Source organism: Rhipicephalus sanguineus, chromosome 10 (assembly GCF_013339695.2).
Source record: "Rhipicephalus sanguineus isolate Rsan-2018 chromosome 10, BIME_Rsan_1.4, whole genome shotgun sequence".
Taxonomy (NCBI): domain Eukaryota; kingdom Metazoa; phylum Arthropoda; class Arachnida; order Ixodida; family Ixodidae; genus Rhipicephalus; species Rhipicephalus sanguineus.
The window spans coordinates 70,062,439-70,077,806 of NC_051185.1; the positions used below are offsets into that span (position 1 = coordinate 70,062,439).

The window sequence follows — 15,368 nt, forward strand, 5'->3', positions numbered from 1 at the left end:
TGCCACCGCCACCGGTATCCGTAGCCGCTCTCACACGAAAGAGGAGAAAATAAAGTGAGGCAAAAAAAATCCTAAGAACGGATAAGATTTGAACCCGCACCAGCTGAGTTGCAGTCAAGTATTTTACTTCAGAGCCACGCTGGTGCTTCAAACTCTTTCGCAAAGATGCCCTATGCAGGTGTCATGCCGGGCAAGCAATCGTGTTAACATGTGTAATATTGTGCCTTTGAAGAAATACGAAACAAAGCAATCTACACACGGTAGCGCTCTTATGTATCCGATGGTGTTAATGGCAGCGGTGCCTTATTGTCCCTGTGAATACTTCTACAGGAACGCAGTGGTAGTGGCGTTTGTTATGTCATGGTTTATGCGAAAGACGGCACTGACTGTCTCGCCGCAAATTTCTTGCTTGTCGGCCTGCTCGTCAATCACCATTGAATGACGCTTGACGTCCTTGCAGAATATTCCGAAACACCACCAGATACTTCTTTAAGTCGATCAACCAGCACACGCAGTTCTGCCCCTACAACGTTTCTGGACTTCCCGTGCGCTTCAAGCGTACGAGCTAAACTGTTAGTTTCCAGGTGTTAGCGTTTGGCTGCGCTGCTCATGACATCAAATCGACGATATCGTGCTTTACACAAGAACACCATACCTCAGCAACTTATGTGGTTAGGGCTCGCCCTGTGAAGAAGTCTACGCTGAAGCGTGCACCCTACAGTATAGCAGAGTAGGAGAGTAGTAGTCGCTGTCCTGAGATATAGTCTGCTTGTACTGACCAACACTTCGAAGAAAAGTCTTCGTGCTCTGCAGACTGCGGAAACTGAGACATTCGGAGTCTGCCTTGGTTCGCCAAAATGTACATCAACAGAAGCGACTATTTTCATTACCCAGGACCAAACGATACAAACGTACATTGCGGTGTAAGTGTTGAGAGCTCAGATTAGACATTTGTCCCGAGCTCATTGTCACAATCTTGCAACACTGCCTTCACAAGGGACGCGAGAATCATATTTCGCGACGATGTCTAACTATTCCTCGAACAATCCCTCAGGCTTCACTACCGCATCTAAAGTCATTGATTCCTCAGTATATTGTGTCGCATTCATGGTGCAATGCCCCTCGCTGTTCCGGGAATCAGAAAAAAAATCTAAGCTTTCATCGCCTCCTATGAAACTTCTATTGCACGACAGGCATGCCTATGAAGTACACACTTGCACTGATGGTCCGACAATTGTCCGGTGTTCATCCGAACCAGTGATCGTCCCAGCGAGAGGTATAACCATCAGCTTCAAGACAGACTATACACCGACACCCATGGGTGAGGAGTTTGCAGCTCTCCGTGCTGCGCTGTGTGTTGTTAATCAGGAAAAAGAATTCGCGAAGCTTGCGCTAAGTCATGCAAGGCTCGAAACAGCGGAAGTGGACAATTTTGAAGTCCTCTGGTTGCTTCTATGTTGTTGCTAGGCTTTATCTAGGTTTGTCACGACACGGATGTCCAAACGCCAGAAGCGAGCGCTCGAAGCGAGCGTCCGCACCTCCGGTCAAAGCACGGGCTAGTTGTCGCTCATACTCAGCTTCCCAATATCCTGGATCCTGGCGTAAAGACCGCATGCGTTCAGCATTCGACTAACGTTCACGGATGGTATAGTTCTATATCTAACGCTCAATCGTCCGCCTATGTCGTTCTTGTGTGCCTTGGTTTAGTTCTAAATGGTGCGCAGCTCCATAACCGCAAACCCTGAGGAAGTGCGTAGCAGGGGCAACCCAACGATTCCCTTCAATCACGCGCTTGGTTGGGTGGTCGCACTCTCTCTTGCCTGGCGCGGGTATCAGCCGGATGATTCAGAAGCGTTTTTAGCAATTGTAATAATTGAATGTGACTATTTCTTGGTTATTTTTGTAGTTCCCATTATTTTAGACATGGTTAGTTCAATTGGCAGTGTGTTTGAATATTGCTAGTCCTGCTGTAGGCCTGTATCCACCACTGCGTCACCATGCGACATGAGACGATGGATGGGCGGCAAGCCGGGCCCCTAAAGTGCTACGAACTTAAAAGAACATGGTTTTTTCGCCCTAGCGTCGTCTCGGGGGAGGACCAACGGCTAGATGATGGTTGGATTATGTCTTTCGCAATCATTTTCGCCACTCCTTTTTTAATCACTTCTCGCTTTCACGCGGACGCGCGGCAAGGCCGATGGTGAATGGGCGCAGAGATACCAGTGTTGATTCGGTGAGTGACTATCTTGGTCTGGCCCAAGGGACGATCATGGATGTCGAAACTGTCACTGTATGAGGCAATAACCTGGCAGATAGCATCAGCCTGGTCGGGCATAAGGTCTGATCTAATCATATTTCGAAAAATTGCGTCGTCAGAACTGGGTAACCGTAATGCTCTTGCTTGGTCAGGAGCAGTTACGGCGAAAACATTGACGTCATTGTCCATTTAGCAGTGAGTTGTGCAAGCGACATCTAGTAGGGCAATACGGCAACACTTGGCAGTGAGTCCAAAATATAGGAGTGGTAGGAACACGGCAATCTGTTATTGTGGTGATGGTATGCGGCCGAGTAACATTGCGCGTCAGTCGTACGTCAGTTATCGGGGTAACAATGCAGTCGCCGTCGGAAGCTGGAGGGATTGATGACAAACACACGTACATGATGGCCCAAGGCGGCAAGCGAACAAAAGGGGTTGGGGTCAAGCGGCTGACGGGCTTTTGACAGTTATCGGAGAAGGGGAGGATCGAGGCTGAGTGTACCAGAAGAACAGTCAATTAAGGCCGAGTGTGCCGAAAGGAAGACAAGTCCAAGAAGGAGGTGAGGAGTGCAGCGAGCAAGGACGGCAAAAATGACGATGGTGTGACGACCGGCAGTGCTGACATGGGCAATGCATATTAGTAAGACTTCAACAGTGCCGCCATCGGCTGCACCTATTGCCTGTGTCATACGGCGTCATCATCTTATGCAAACGGCTTAGTGGAGAGCTCATCCTAGACAGATGCATGCCAGTGTCAACGAGGGCGGTCACAGAATATTGTCGACTTTTACTTCAAGTAGCCTGTGGTGTGTTGGGAGCGTCAGTATAGGATTTGCAGGCGTCGATGGTAATGCAGTTGTGTCATCTTCTTGATCTGATATGGACTTATCACTTTTTCATGTTTTGCTGAGTAGTCGATCACCATCTAATAACAATTGCCATCCCTATAGAACGTCTCGTAAGACCCTTACCTGCTTCCTTACGTCAATCATCACACGATGTTTTCCTCCTACAACGTAATGTTCTTCCTGCTATCTTCATATACGTTTGAAGCGTCTGAGATAATTTATTAGATCCCATTACATGCAGCTGCCTGCGGTGCTTGTGGCCTCAAATTGACGATATAGTGTTTCATACAAGAACACCATTCCTCAACAAGCTCATGTGCAGAGGACTCGCCCTGTAAACAAGTCCGCGCTAAAGCGCGCACCCTATAATACGGCATAGTAGGAACCGCAACGTTGAGATAGGCACTGATGGCTGAAATTGACATAGAAGACATAGATGGCTGCGGAGCTTGCAGCTCTTCGCGCTGCGCTATGTGTTCTCCATCACGAACTAAATTATTATGTGAAGACATCCCAGGTTGGCAAAATTTGTGACGTCTTTATGACAGTATCGTGGCGTCAATAAGATGTCAGACCGTGACGTCATCACATAGCACCGTCGCTTCGTCGAAGGTGGGCTGACTCCGGAGAGCTGCGCAATGCTTCCGCTGCCTCCGGTCCCGGAGGCAGTTCAATATGCTTTCGCTAGAGGACGGGGTATCTATACCAACGACTGAATGAAAACGATTATCTTCGCCCTAGACTGCTTTATTTAGACTGTTCCTATCTATCTATCTATCTATCTATCTATCTATCTATCTATCTATCTATCTATCTATCTATCTATCTATCTATCTATCTATCTATCTATCTATCTATCTATCTATCTATCTATCTATCTATCTATCTATCTATCTATCTATCTATCTATCTATCTATCTATCTATCTATCTATCTATCTATCTATCTATCTATCTATCTGTCCGCCTACGTCTGGGCGCTCTCGTGGTGGTCTCCTTTACTTGGCACACGCCGAACTGCATGAAGGGCATTAGTATATGACGAAGAAGATGAACAGGTCATTACATGAATAGCGTGAGATACTTCTCGCTTACGTGCGTCATGAAGCCCTCTTCGTCACTCATGTGTGGCACATACCCACATCCCATAGCCTAAGGAATACGGGAATGAGCCGCAGGTGAATCACAGTCTATGTCAACCAAGAGACAGTGCGAATAGACTTAGGAAATCTTTACGCGATAGCGCTAAGGGGCCCTTGTTGCTGGTAATACGATGCCGGCCGCGACGACGGCATAGTTTTGTATAGTGATTAATATCACTATTATTAATGTATAATGGTAAAAATTGCATAGTATTTTTACAGAAGAAAGCATTACGATGCGTCGCTAACGTTTTCTACACTCATCCCACTAGAGAATTCTTTCTCCGCTATCAAGTAATAAATGCCACTTTCATTTATGAGTGCCACCTGTAGCACTCGTTTTTTTTAAAATAAAAGTATTAAGAATTTTTCAAGCAGTAACTGCAGCAAAAAAAAATAATAATAAGCGATCATAGAACCAGAGGCCATGAGAAATGGTTAGTACCGCGATGGCGCACAACTCATGGCGAATAATTACTGGCTTTCAATGTGCCGTATCTTTTAAACAAATATCAGAGGCAGGGTGTTGATTTGAAGAATGTTTGTAAAAAAGAGATGCGCGAATATTTTGTCCTAACTCTACTAAACAGTGCTGTCTGTTTTTACCACCACATACTTCTTTCATTGTACAATGTAACATTTTTTTTCAGATATTCTTGCTGCAACAATGTATTCATGTAGACCTGTTTAAAGCAAGCTTGTATAAATGTACGTATCATGATTCGATATCACTATTTTTTACTATATTTACCTTTGCCTTCATGTATGCATGTGTATACAGTGCATATATGTATGTCTTATGCTTACCAGTATTCTATGTCCTTACTTTGTTTTTTTTTACTACTTTAAACACCTTTTTTCCATTACATACCCCTATGTTGCCTAGCAATGTATGTGTACGCTGCCTTGTGTACGTGCCCCCAGGCCCCTGCAAGCTGCATTTCGCCGCTTTTCGCGTGGGGCGACCCCAACTTTATGTTCGAAATAAGCTTTCTTGATGCTTGATTCTAGTGCATAACAAAGTTTGGAAAAGAGAACTGAGAGTTAGGAGGAGGAAAAGGAGGGGGTGACGTCACTAGCTCCGCTGTTTCCTCAGTCTTTGCACAATTAGCGCGTAGCTGCCCCATTTCTTTCTATCGTCGGATATGTTTGCACCGTCTCAGCTAAACTATTACCTTCCAGATTATATGCGGCTGCCTGCTGTGCTTGCGGCATCAAATCGACGATATCGTGCGTCACACAAGAGCACCACACCTCAAACCAGGTCAATCATGTACGGGGAATCGCAATGCAAAGAAGTGTATCCTGAAGCGTGCATTCTACAATACAGCGCAGTGGGAACCGTTGTCTTGAGATACAGTATGGCTGCACAGACCAACGCTTGCAAGAAAAGTCTTCGCGCTCTGGAGGCTCGACATGCTCACACACTCAGGGTCTGCATTGGTTTGCCAAAATGTGCGTCCACAGAGGCAACCGGCAACCATTGCCATATCCCCGGACCAACTGTTCCTAACGTACATTGCCGTAGAAGTCTTCAGAGCTCACACTGTAATATTTTCTCGAGCCTATTTCAGAACGTTCAAACACTGACTTCACAAAGAACACGAGAATTGTATTGCACAGCGATTTGAAACTACTCCGCGAACCTTCCTTCATGCTATGCCATGTGAAGTGTGTAACATTTTGTGCAATCATGCGAAGCTTGCTGGCAGTAACATGGCTGGTAGGGGATATAGCCTCTTCCTTGTGGCTTTGAAGAGCTGACTCAGCAGAATTAACGACACGTTCGTTACCTATCACGCCGCAGTGTCTTGGCACACCTTGAAATGTCACAAGCGTTCCTTCTGAAATGAAGTATGGAACAGTTATCGAGAATGCCGGTTGTTCGTACGGTCCATGCTGCCGGAATGATAACGAATATTGCAGGACTGCCTTGGAATCGCTGAATATTGACCATCGGTGCGGTTGGTTGCTAGAGACAACACAAAGTTCAGTGCTTAGAAGAACTTCTTGTTGGGCGAGTTGGTGCATGACTTATTGCAGGGTATGTGCGCAGAGCTCGGACGAATTGCGCTCCTTCTGTGTACATCGTTTTTCCTGTGTTCGTCCGAGCTCTGCACGCACACCCTACAATAAAGTTCAGTGCGGAGAGCTGCAAGTTGAGCAGTCGTCGTTACGTAATCTGTATTCAAGATGACGGTTATACCTTTCGCTGGGCCAACCACTGCTAGTGACGAACACCGGATAGTTGAATCATCACTCACTGTGGCACGCTGTAGCAACACCGCCAGGGTTTCAGTCGGCGGTGTTCAAACACAGGAGTGCCTACCAGGGCGAAAGCCTTAGATGCCGCATCAAAGGCGAAAATTGACTGTCGGCGTCTAGCGGCGTTGGCATCACCATGAGTGACGCAAAAATTACAATCACGTAATAACGTCACACTATTACGTCATCAGGATGTCAAAGATAGAAGGGTGATTCCAGGTAAGATCGAACAAACGATGGCTGGTCGACCTCTCAAATTTATTTCAAATTTTTATATATTATTGCCTGATGAGTGGAAAGAAGAGATCGACAATTTGTTTTGCCGCCAAAATTTTTTTCGAACCACAGCAAATCAATAATGACGAAGAGGTGGATTGGAACGCTCATCTGCTCTGCTGTTCTGGCCAACATTCGTTATGAATTGCACAAAATATATTAAAGTTAGGTAGCTGAAATTTATTTACCTAAATATATGCATGTTTTTGCTTCTGCTCAGGTATTTTTAGTTTTCATGTGTAGTGTAGATGTTTTTATAAAAAGCCTCAAAAATGGCCCAATCGACAAAATTTTTTTTTATTTTGAAGGTCTTTATCTCAAAAAAGCCTTGTAGCAGAGGTACAAAAATTCCGCATTACGTTCTTCGCATGCGTATCTACCAAACTGCCAAATCTTGTATTTATATAACTTTTCAGTAAAGAGATATGATAGGGCTAAGTTCAAGAAAACACCGAACAATGAAAACTTCTGACGACAATTAAAAAAAAAAACCCACTTTTAAAATTTTTTAAACATTGTCCACTTATTCTCCTCCACATCAGCTTTCACAATCATTAAAACATGTTGCATAATGTCGTTGCACTAATAGTTACGGCCCCTCCAATGAGACCCTTAGGCAAGGATTGGCAATTCCGACTTCTTGCCCAGCAAGTGTATAAAATGCAGGCAGGATTGAATTTCTTTTTATTAAAAGGTCAGCAGGTACCTAAAAAGGTGTCGCCAGCACTGAAGACGTTAATTTTGAAATTATTTGGTCACTGCAGCGGCCACGAGCGCGGAGCTACCGAGTAGGCGCGCGCGCACCCGAGATGCTCGTTGTAAGAGACGGCGCAGTGAGAGCTCGTTCTCGCGTCCTCAGACCGGTTGAGTTCGAAACAACAACAGCTCTCGGGTGACTTGAACGCACGTGCACTGGAGCTTCGCTATTTTATCCGCCCTCTGTTCGCATCTCAGCTAGGCGCTGATAACACGGCGGAGATGGAAGCAAGGTGAAAACTCTATAAGGGAGCTATGAGCGCTCGCTTCACGCACGCTGCTGCCACAGAAACTGCGCTGCGCCAGTTGCGATCAGTGGAAAGCATAAACGTGGCGCTCCAGTGGCAAAGCAAAATATGGATTGTCAAAGGAAAGAAAAGCAAAACTATCGGTAACCGGATGCGCTTGTCTATATTAGATGTCGGCAGCAGACGGCGTGAACTGGCCGCGCGATCGGTGCGCTGTTCACACTTCATTCGGCGCGGATAGTTCTTGTGCTTTGCTCTTACTCTACTCCTCCTGTGCGTGTCATGACGAGAAAGTATAGCTCTGAATGAGTCTGTTGTGGAGACTACCTTTCGAAGTACAAGAAGCTTAAAGGAGTACTGACACGAATTTTAAAAAATTTCGGATTGTTGCTCTAAATAAAAATACTGGTGTTGAGAGACGTAAAACGACTATTGTGGTGCCTGGGAATGCATCCTATATATTTTAATTAGCGCCACCTTAAAAAGACACTTTCGGTTTCGATATCGAAGGGGTGACTTCTCAGTGTCGTTTCATAGCAGTGTGACGTCACGGAGATACAGAAATTCGCGACGTACTAGCGGGAAATCCGTCATCTGCTCGTGGTGCAATAGACAACGATGAGTGAATTGTCGTCCAATGACCCTGACAGTGATTTCTACGATTTAGGCTGCATGCAGGACGCAGAACTCGCGAACTCGGAGGAACTGTCTTGACTTGTCGGGATAATGTCCTTGCAGTGTGGCTGGCTTGCAAATGCTCAGCGACGAAAACTTCCAAGTCAAATTAAAATATTTTATACGTGTTCTCCGACTCCAGTGTGTGGACAGCGTGGACACTGCATACCAACGAAGCAAAAAATGTCCCTTTTGCGATGTCTCAAAATCGTGTCAGTACACCTTTAATTATTGCAAAGAAGCCAAAATTTCGCAGAGTTACCGACCTAGACATAAATGCTTTGGAGGAACCTTTAACGCCCGAAAGATCAGTGACTGTCAGTGAGACGGACTACTTGTGCTACGCGTGCTTTTGCTACCACTGCAATGAAAGATCTTCACGGAACGCAGAGTTTAACGATGACATTCTTATGCCCACTGAAAAAGAAATCGACGCAATTAACCAGATCACTGCGACTACCGGTGCACGTGCGTTCAAGTCACCCGAGTGGTGTTGCTGTTTCGAACTCAATCGGTCTGAGGACGCGAAAACGAGCTCTCACTGCGCCGTCCCTTACAAGGAGCATCTCGGGTGCGCGCGCGCTGATCGGTAGCCCCGCGCTCGTGGCCGCTGCAGTGACCAAATATTTTCAAACTTAACGTCTTCAACGCCGGCGACACCTTTTTAGGTACCTACCTGCTGGCCTTTTAATAAAAAGAAATTCAATCCTGCTTGCATTTTATACACTTGCTGGGCAAGAAGTCGGAATTGCCCATCCTTGCCTAAGGGTCTCATTGGAGGGGCCGTAACTATTAGTGCAACGACATTATGCAGCATGTTTTTAATGATTGTGAAAGCTGATGTGGAGGAGAATAAGTGGACAAAGTTTAAGACATTTAAAAAATGGGTTTTTTTTAATTGTCGTCAGAAGTTTCCATTGTTCGGTGTTTTCTTGAACTTAGCCCGATCATATCTCTTTTCTGAAAAGTTATATAAATACAAGATTTGGCAGTTTGGTAGATAAGCATGCGAAGAACGTAATGCAGAATTTTTGTCGCTCTGTTACAAGGCTTTTTTGAGATAAAGACCTTCAAAGTAAAGAAAATTTTGCCGATTGGGCCATTTTTGAGGTTTTTTTTATAAAAATATCTACACTACGCATAAAAACTAAAAATACCTGAGCAGAAGCAAAAACATGCATATATTTAGGTAAATAAATTTCAGCTACCTAACTTTAATATATTTTGTGCAATTCATAACGAAAGTTCGGCAAAACAGCAGAGCGGATGAGCGCTCCACTGCACCTCTTCGTCATTATTGATTTCCTGTGGTTCGAAAAAATTTTTGGCGGCAAAACAAATTGCGGATCTCTTCTTTTGACGTCACCGTGATGTCTTTAAAGCGTCGCCATGACGTCATGTTGTGTGATGTCACATGACGACATCGCGTGACATGACAGAGGCAGTGCAAAACTCTGTAAGGTGCAGAAAGGCTGCAATGCCTCCAATTGTGGAGGCAGTGCAAAACCACATTCGGTGAAGAGAGCATTCGGAGGGGGGGGGGGAGGGGATCAATACATGGACTGAGAAGAAAAGGTAGATGGCTTTCACTTTCGATTGGTCTCCTGTGTATGCGTGTGGGACCCTGTGAATTCTTTTTGGGCGGTCAAAATTAATCCCGATGCAGTCATTATGGCATGCCTAGTAATCAGGTCATGGTTTTCGCACGTATGAGCCTCGTAATTTATATACTCTATCTGTGCTAAGATGCACCCTCGTGAGATGCAAGTCATGCTCGTTCCCTAAACGGCCAGAGCCCCACTTCGAACGCGCCCGCGTCTGTGGAAACGCTATGTTCCTTTGGTGTGTCTTAATGTTGTTCAAACAACGGCGACCACCATTAAGGCAATTGACGAGAAAGAATACAGGAGCCAGAACATTCCACGTTCGACAGCTGCATGCGGATGACCATTTCTCTTTCTCTCTACAGCGAAATTGTGTATGTCTAGGTTCTGGCTAATTAATTGTGTACGCTGACCACACGACGCGTTGAACAACAGTTCTCGGTGCCCCTCGCAACTGCCGATGCTTCTTCCACAAGTGTCACGACACTCGGCGGCGGCACTTCCCGCCTATCAATGTGCCCTTTTGTCTCGTGATTTAAAGATCGCGCTGGCGATGCTATCAGCAGTTTCACTTTGGACTCGCTTCTGGGACAAACGCATGTGGTTCGCTCGGAGGAAGAACAGCAGGAATTGAACGAGCGCCAACGCGCGAAGACGATGTGCAGCCGCAGCGATTTGCTAATGATGGTATATTGACGTAAGATGACGTCGTCAATGCCGTCACAGTTTGGCGTCACAGACCGCCAACATTTGTGACGTCGTGAGAGGACGTCCTCAGACGACATCGTCGCTCGGTCAAAGGCGGGCCGATCATGAAGGCAGTGCAAAATCATGCGCGGTGCATAATGCTTGCAATGTATCTTATTAACGCAGAGTTCTTGGCGTGTTGGTATTACATGAAAAGGGCTTATATTGCACGAAAGAAAAACACAAAGAAAGGCGTGTGTTTGTCACACCTTTCTTTTTCCGTGTTTTTTCGTGTGCTATAAGCCTAGTCATGCAACCTCTCGCATCCCGGCGCCAGTGCAAAACCATTTGCCTGCAGGAAGCTTTCAGGAGGATGGAGGGGAAGATGTTCGATACAATTGAATGAGAAAAGAAATGTTGTTGCTCCACTTCGCGAACGCAGGATAAACAGCGAAGGTTGCGCTTTCCTCCGTCACGCTATTTATTTTCTGTTTTTCTGTTGCTTTCCCTCGCTAGGCTTTTCCTTTTCTATGTGTCGTTATTGTATTCCCTTCACCGGGCGATTGATCCCGTTTATTTCTATTTTTTTCCGATGTTTCGCGGTGCATTTTCCGTCGTTCCACGATTCTCCTAGTATCACAATGCAATATCATCGCTATTACATGGTCCAAACCGTGCAAAGCAGTCCAATATTAATTTTTACTATTAATATTGAACGGTGCTTTGATGTGCTTCACAGTGGCGATACCACGTCGTGTTGACATAATGCTTTGCAGACTCAAGTAGAACCCACCCATTCATCTTGTATTGAGGGTCACTCAAATAGGTTGCGCAGGTTCCCGATGCTTTTTGCACTTCAAAATGAGAGCCTTATGGGCATTGTGACACACGGCCTACACCTGTTAGCTCCAGACTCGCATGTTTTGGAACGACTAACTCAATGCACGTCCCTCCGATAGTGGTCTACAGGGTGTTTAACCCACGTCTCAGAGAAGCACTTCAATTTGACCTTCACTATCGCGTAATCAATGAACCATCCCCCCATCGTCTTCGAACTATAGTCCGTCGTTTCAAGATTGCCTTGGTCTCGCAATGCCACATCATGGCTATTAAAAAAATGTCAATTTGTTAAGTATTGGGGCTTGCCGAATTTCTGTGGCACATACAAGTTACGCTAGTTATAGACACCTTATTCGTACTTAGTAAACGAGAGGTGAGTAGTAGGGGTTACCGAATTTCAGTGGCCCATACTCTCAGAGTTGCGTTATGAGCCGACTCGACCCGGCAAGCGGTCGACTAAAAACAGCTTCGAAGCTTAAAACAGTATTTGGTTTCGCCTACGATTCTTCTTAGGCGACGGCATAAGGGATCATGCGAGTTCTCTAACATTTATGTCACAAAGTATCATCAGGCCCCGGAAAGTCTCAAGTTCCAGTGATCGCCGCAGAGGGCGAAAAAATCAACCGCGGCGAGTTCCATCGATATGCGCGGAGAGTGGAGCTACTAACTCCTCTTTTAGCGGTCGGATAAGTTAGTTCGCATTTTCCGTGTTAGGGGCGCTCAACGCAGCCAAAAATTGTATTTCAGAATGTATCAGAAGATTGTTAAAATCTTAGTTACCGTGTCATTTTGCGTACAGCTAGTAGGGACCAGTTTTTGTGTTACTTCTAGAGTTAATACAAGAGCTTGATTGTTTGAGGACAAGTACATTGACGCTCGAAAAGCAGCAGCCCATTGGCATCGATTGCGCTTCGGTCGGTTATTTCATTCAAATTGTACCGCGGTGCCGCGGTCGTTTTCTTTGATCGGCGTTACGCATCTCCGTTTTAAATCAGTTTTGATATAGCAATGCGAGTTTGTGCGCCAAATTTTACATGCTGCTGCCACAAAGCGAACGTGTCTAAAGCCTGTGAATCACGTCAGCTGCGGCGCTTCACCGGCTGCCAGCGTGAAAATTCAATGCCAGCAAGGAGCTTGGAGACTACCTACGAAAACGGAATAACCATGCACCATGTGGGTGTGCGCACCGGTGAGTGAAAATGCACTGCTTTGCATTTGAACATAGCTTTTTTTTTTTTTTGCATGCGCTACGGTTTTTGTCATTTCAAAAGGTTTTACGACTCGTCCAGCTGATCGGATGCACCGCTTGTGGATTACAATGACATTTTCTAAGATTATTTACTTCGTTCTCACTTTTGCAAAAAATATCTTTACTGCTAAACTTTGTAACACAGATCACAGCATAAGTTTTACCTATTTCTGCACAAATTAGTCTTCTGAGATAAATGCTCATAAGTCCAATGCATGGTAGAGCCAAGTGAACTTATAGTATGTATATGCATTTATACATTTTCGTAAGTTTACAATCATACATATTACATTTGCACATACCATGTAGTTTATAGAGTTGGGAAATTAACTAACTTAGTATCCTCTAATTGAGGCTTGGTCAGACACGGTCCACTGAAGGTCACCACTAAAACAAATTCACAACAAAGCAACGTTATGTGCACACTATTTTTCTCATGCAGTGCTCTCATATACATTCTTCTCAGACATGAATCACAAGTCCACTCACGCTTCTACCACGGTAATCATTATTTTTTCCTCTTCCAACCCAACCACAGCCTCCAAGAAACTGCTCATATCAGCACCCGCTCGGATGCTTTATCTCTGAACCTACCTCAAGTCAGCAGAGGATGTTCCACTACAGAAAGTAAATTCGTCGTCCCAAATCCTCACAAGGTATGGTTGTGGACACTTTACTTATTGAACCAATTTTTTTTCTTTCATCATTTCTTTCTTGCTTTTTCTCATGACTCAATTTTTTTTCTTCTCAGGAAACTGGACAAAAGAGAGATCATTGGTTTCCAAGCTACCCACACCAAGTCGTAAGAAGCTCAAGAGTCGCCTATCCACCACCAAAGTTTACCAGGCGGACAAATGCAAGCCTTATACTGAAAAGCAGTGATAGTGTACGGCATGTTGAAGCAGTACGAAATTGGGTCCACAAATTATTGCTTCTTGCTTCATGAATTACTCAGTTTAGAGGAAATGTGCTGGCTTCAAATTTCTTGGATAGTGCATGTGATGGGGTGCACATACTGTACTTTAATCTACGTGTGAAACTTTGCATAGAGTATCACATGTAACTTGGTAGCAAGTGGGCCAGTAGTAGTGTATATTTAGCAGCACTTGTTTTTCCCAGTGAATATAGTTTGCTGCAATTGTGGAGGCTGTTGGAAAGCAATGGCAGGGAAAGCTACAGTAGTGCTGAAACAAAGAGTTATGTACGTGCACCGATTGCTTGTAGGGAGGGACATTGTGAAGGTTCTAAAATAGAAAACTGTGTGCAAACACTCGTGCCTTCATTAAACAAGGCATTTCGTGTAGTGGTCACCTGGAGAATAGTTTCCGGGTCGCTACTCTGGAATAACGTTTGATGATGGGAGTAGGAGAATAGAAGAATGTGCATAAGGACATTTTGGGCAGTGTTCTATCAAACAGGCTGTTGAATTTGTAAAGCGTTTGAAAATTTAGTCTTTAGTTTTATTCAATGAACTTCGCCAATACATTAATGGGATGATATGTAAACAGACGCATCCAGAAAAGAGGGTACAGCACCGTTGCATTTGAGCAAGCAATTTGTTTTGTATGTGAAGTGGAACCACAGAGAAGTAGCAAATAATATTTGTTCTAGATAACAGACCTGACACATGACACGGAGTTTTTAAAAGTATGTTTATTTTTAACAGAAAAATAAATGAGCGCACTCAATAGATACAATCAGAGTTCAATAGAGTTGGCCAGTGTTTGTGCATGTTGAAGATTTGAATGTGTAATAACTGCTATTTCTTTGATATTGGCGTGAGCTATATATCCAAAAAAGGCTAGTTTTGTGTTCATGCTTGTGATGCGCTGCAGGTAGACACGGACCAGAAAAAACGAGAACAACACAGGGTGATGCGTGACACCTTGTGCTGTTCTCGTTTTTTCTGGTCCGTGTTTACCTGCAGCGCATCACAAGCATGAAGACATGCCATCTAGCCCCTATTGCCGCCTTATTAGTTTTGTGTGACACCCGTGTTAAGAGTGAGGCAGACAGTTAGGAGGTAGTGAAGAATGAAAATGTAAATTCAGCTTCTGCAATCGTCCATCGTTTAAGCAGTGTCTTTCACGACTATGCACCATTGGCACCAGAAAAAATGGACTAATTTATTTATTTTTCAGTGTGAAACATAGCAATTAAACAAAGAAGCTAATTATACACATTTGACAGAAATGATTACTCACTGCCTATTTTTCCAACATTGCTACTATTACTCCCAGCCCTTCCTAGCTGTCTAGTATACTACTGTTCCAAATGTCTCTATTGTGCGCGCACACATCATGTGCAGTCTATTGTCGGTGCTGTCCACTGGTACATCATTCTTTTTTATTTATAAATGAGTGCTTTCAGGAACACGCGCAGGCATCCGCTATCACATACGTCAGTTGATAAACAGTGGGCGAGAAACTTGTCTTCCATGACAACCTTTACAGGAATGTTCACTTGCTGAAATGTTGGATTCAGTCTAAGGCTTTCCTTATTCGCCAACAGTTACTCAAATG

At 44.6% G+C, this 15,368-nt stretch overlaps 1 long non-coding RNA gene across 1 annotated transcript; it reads left to right on the forward strand.

Moving 5' to 3' along the window:
* Nucleotides 1–12,742: 12,742 nt before the first annotated feature.
* On the forward strand, nucleotides 12,743–14,303 carry LOC125760134 (uncharacterized). Its single transcript, XR_007417792.1, has 3 exons — nucleotides 12,743–12,786; nucleotides 13,385–13,502; nucleotides 13,598–14,303. It is a non-coding gene; the product is annotated as an uncharacterized LOC125760134 (long non-coding RNA).
* Nucleotides 14,304–15,368: the final 1,065 nt, after the last annotated feature.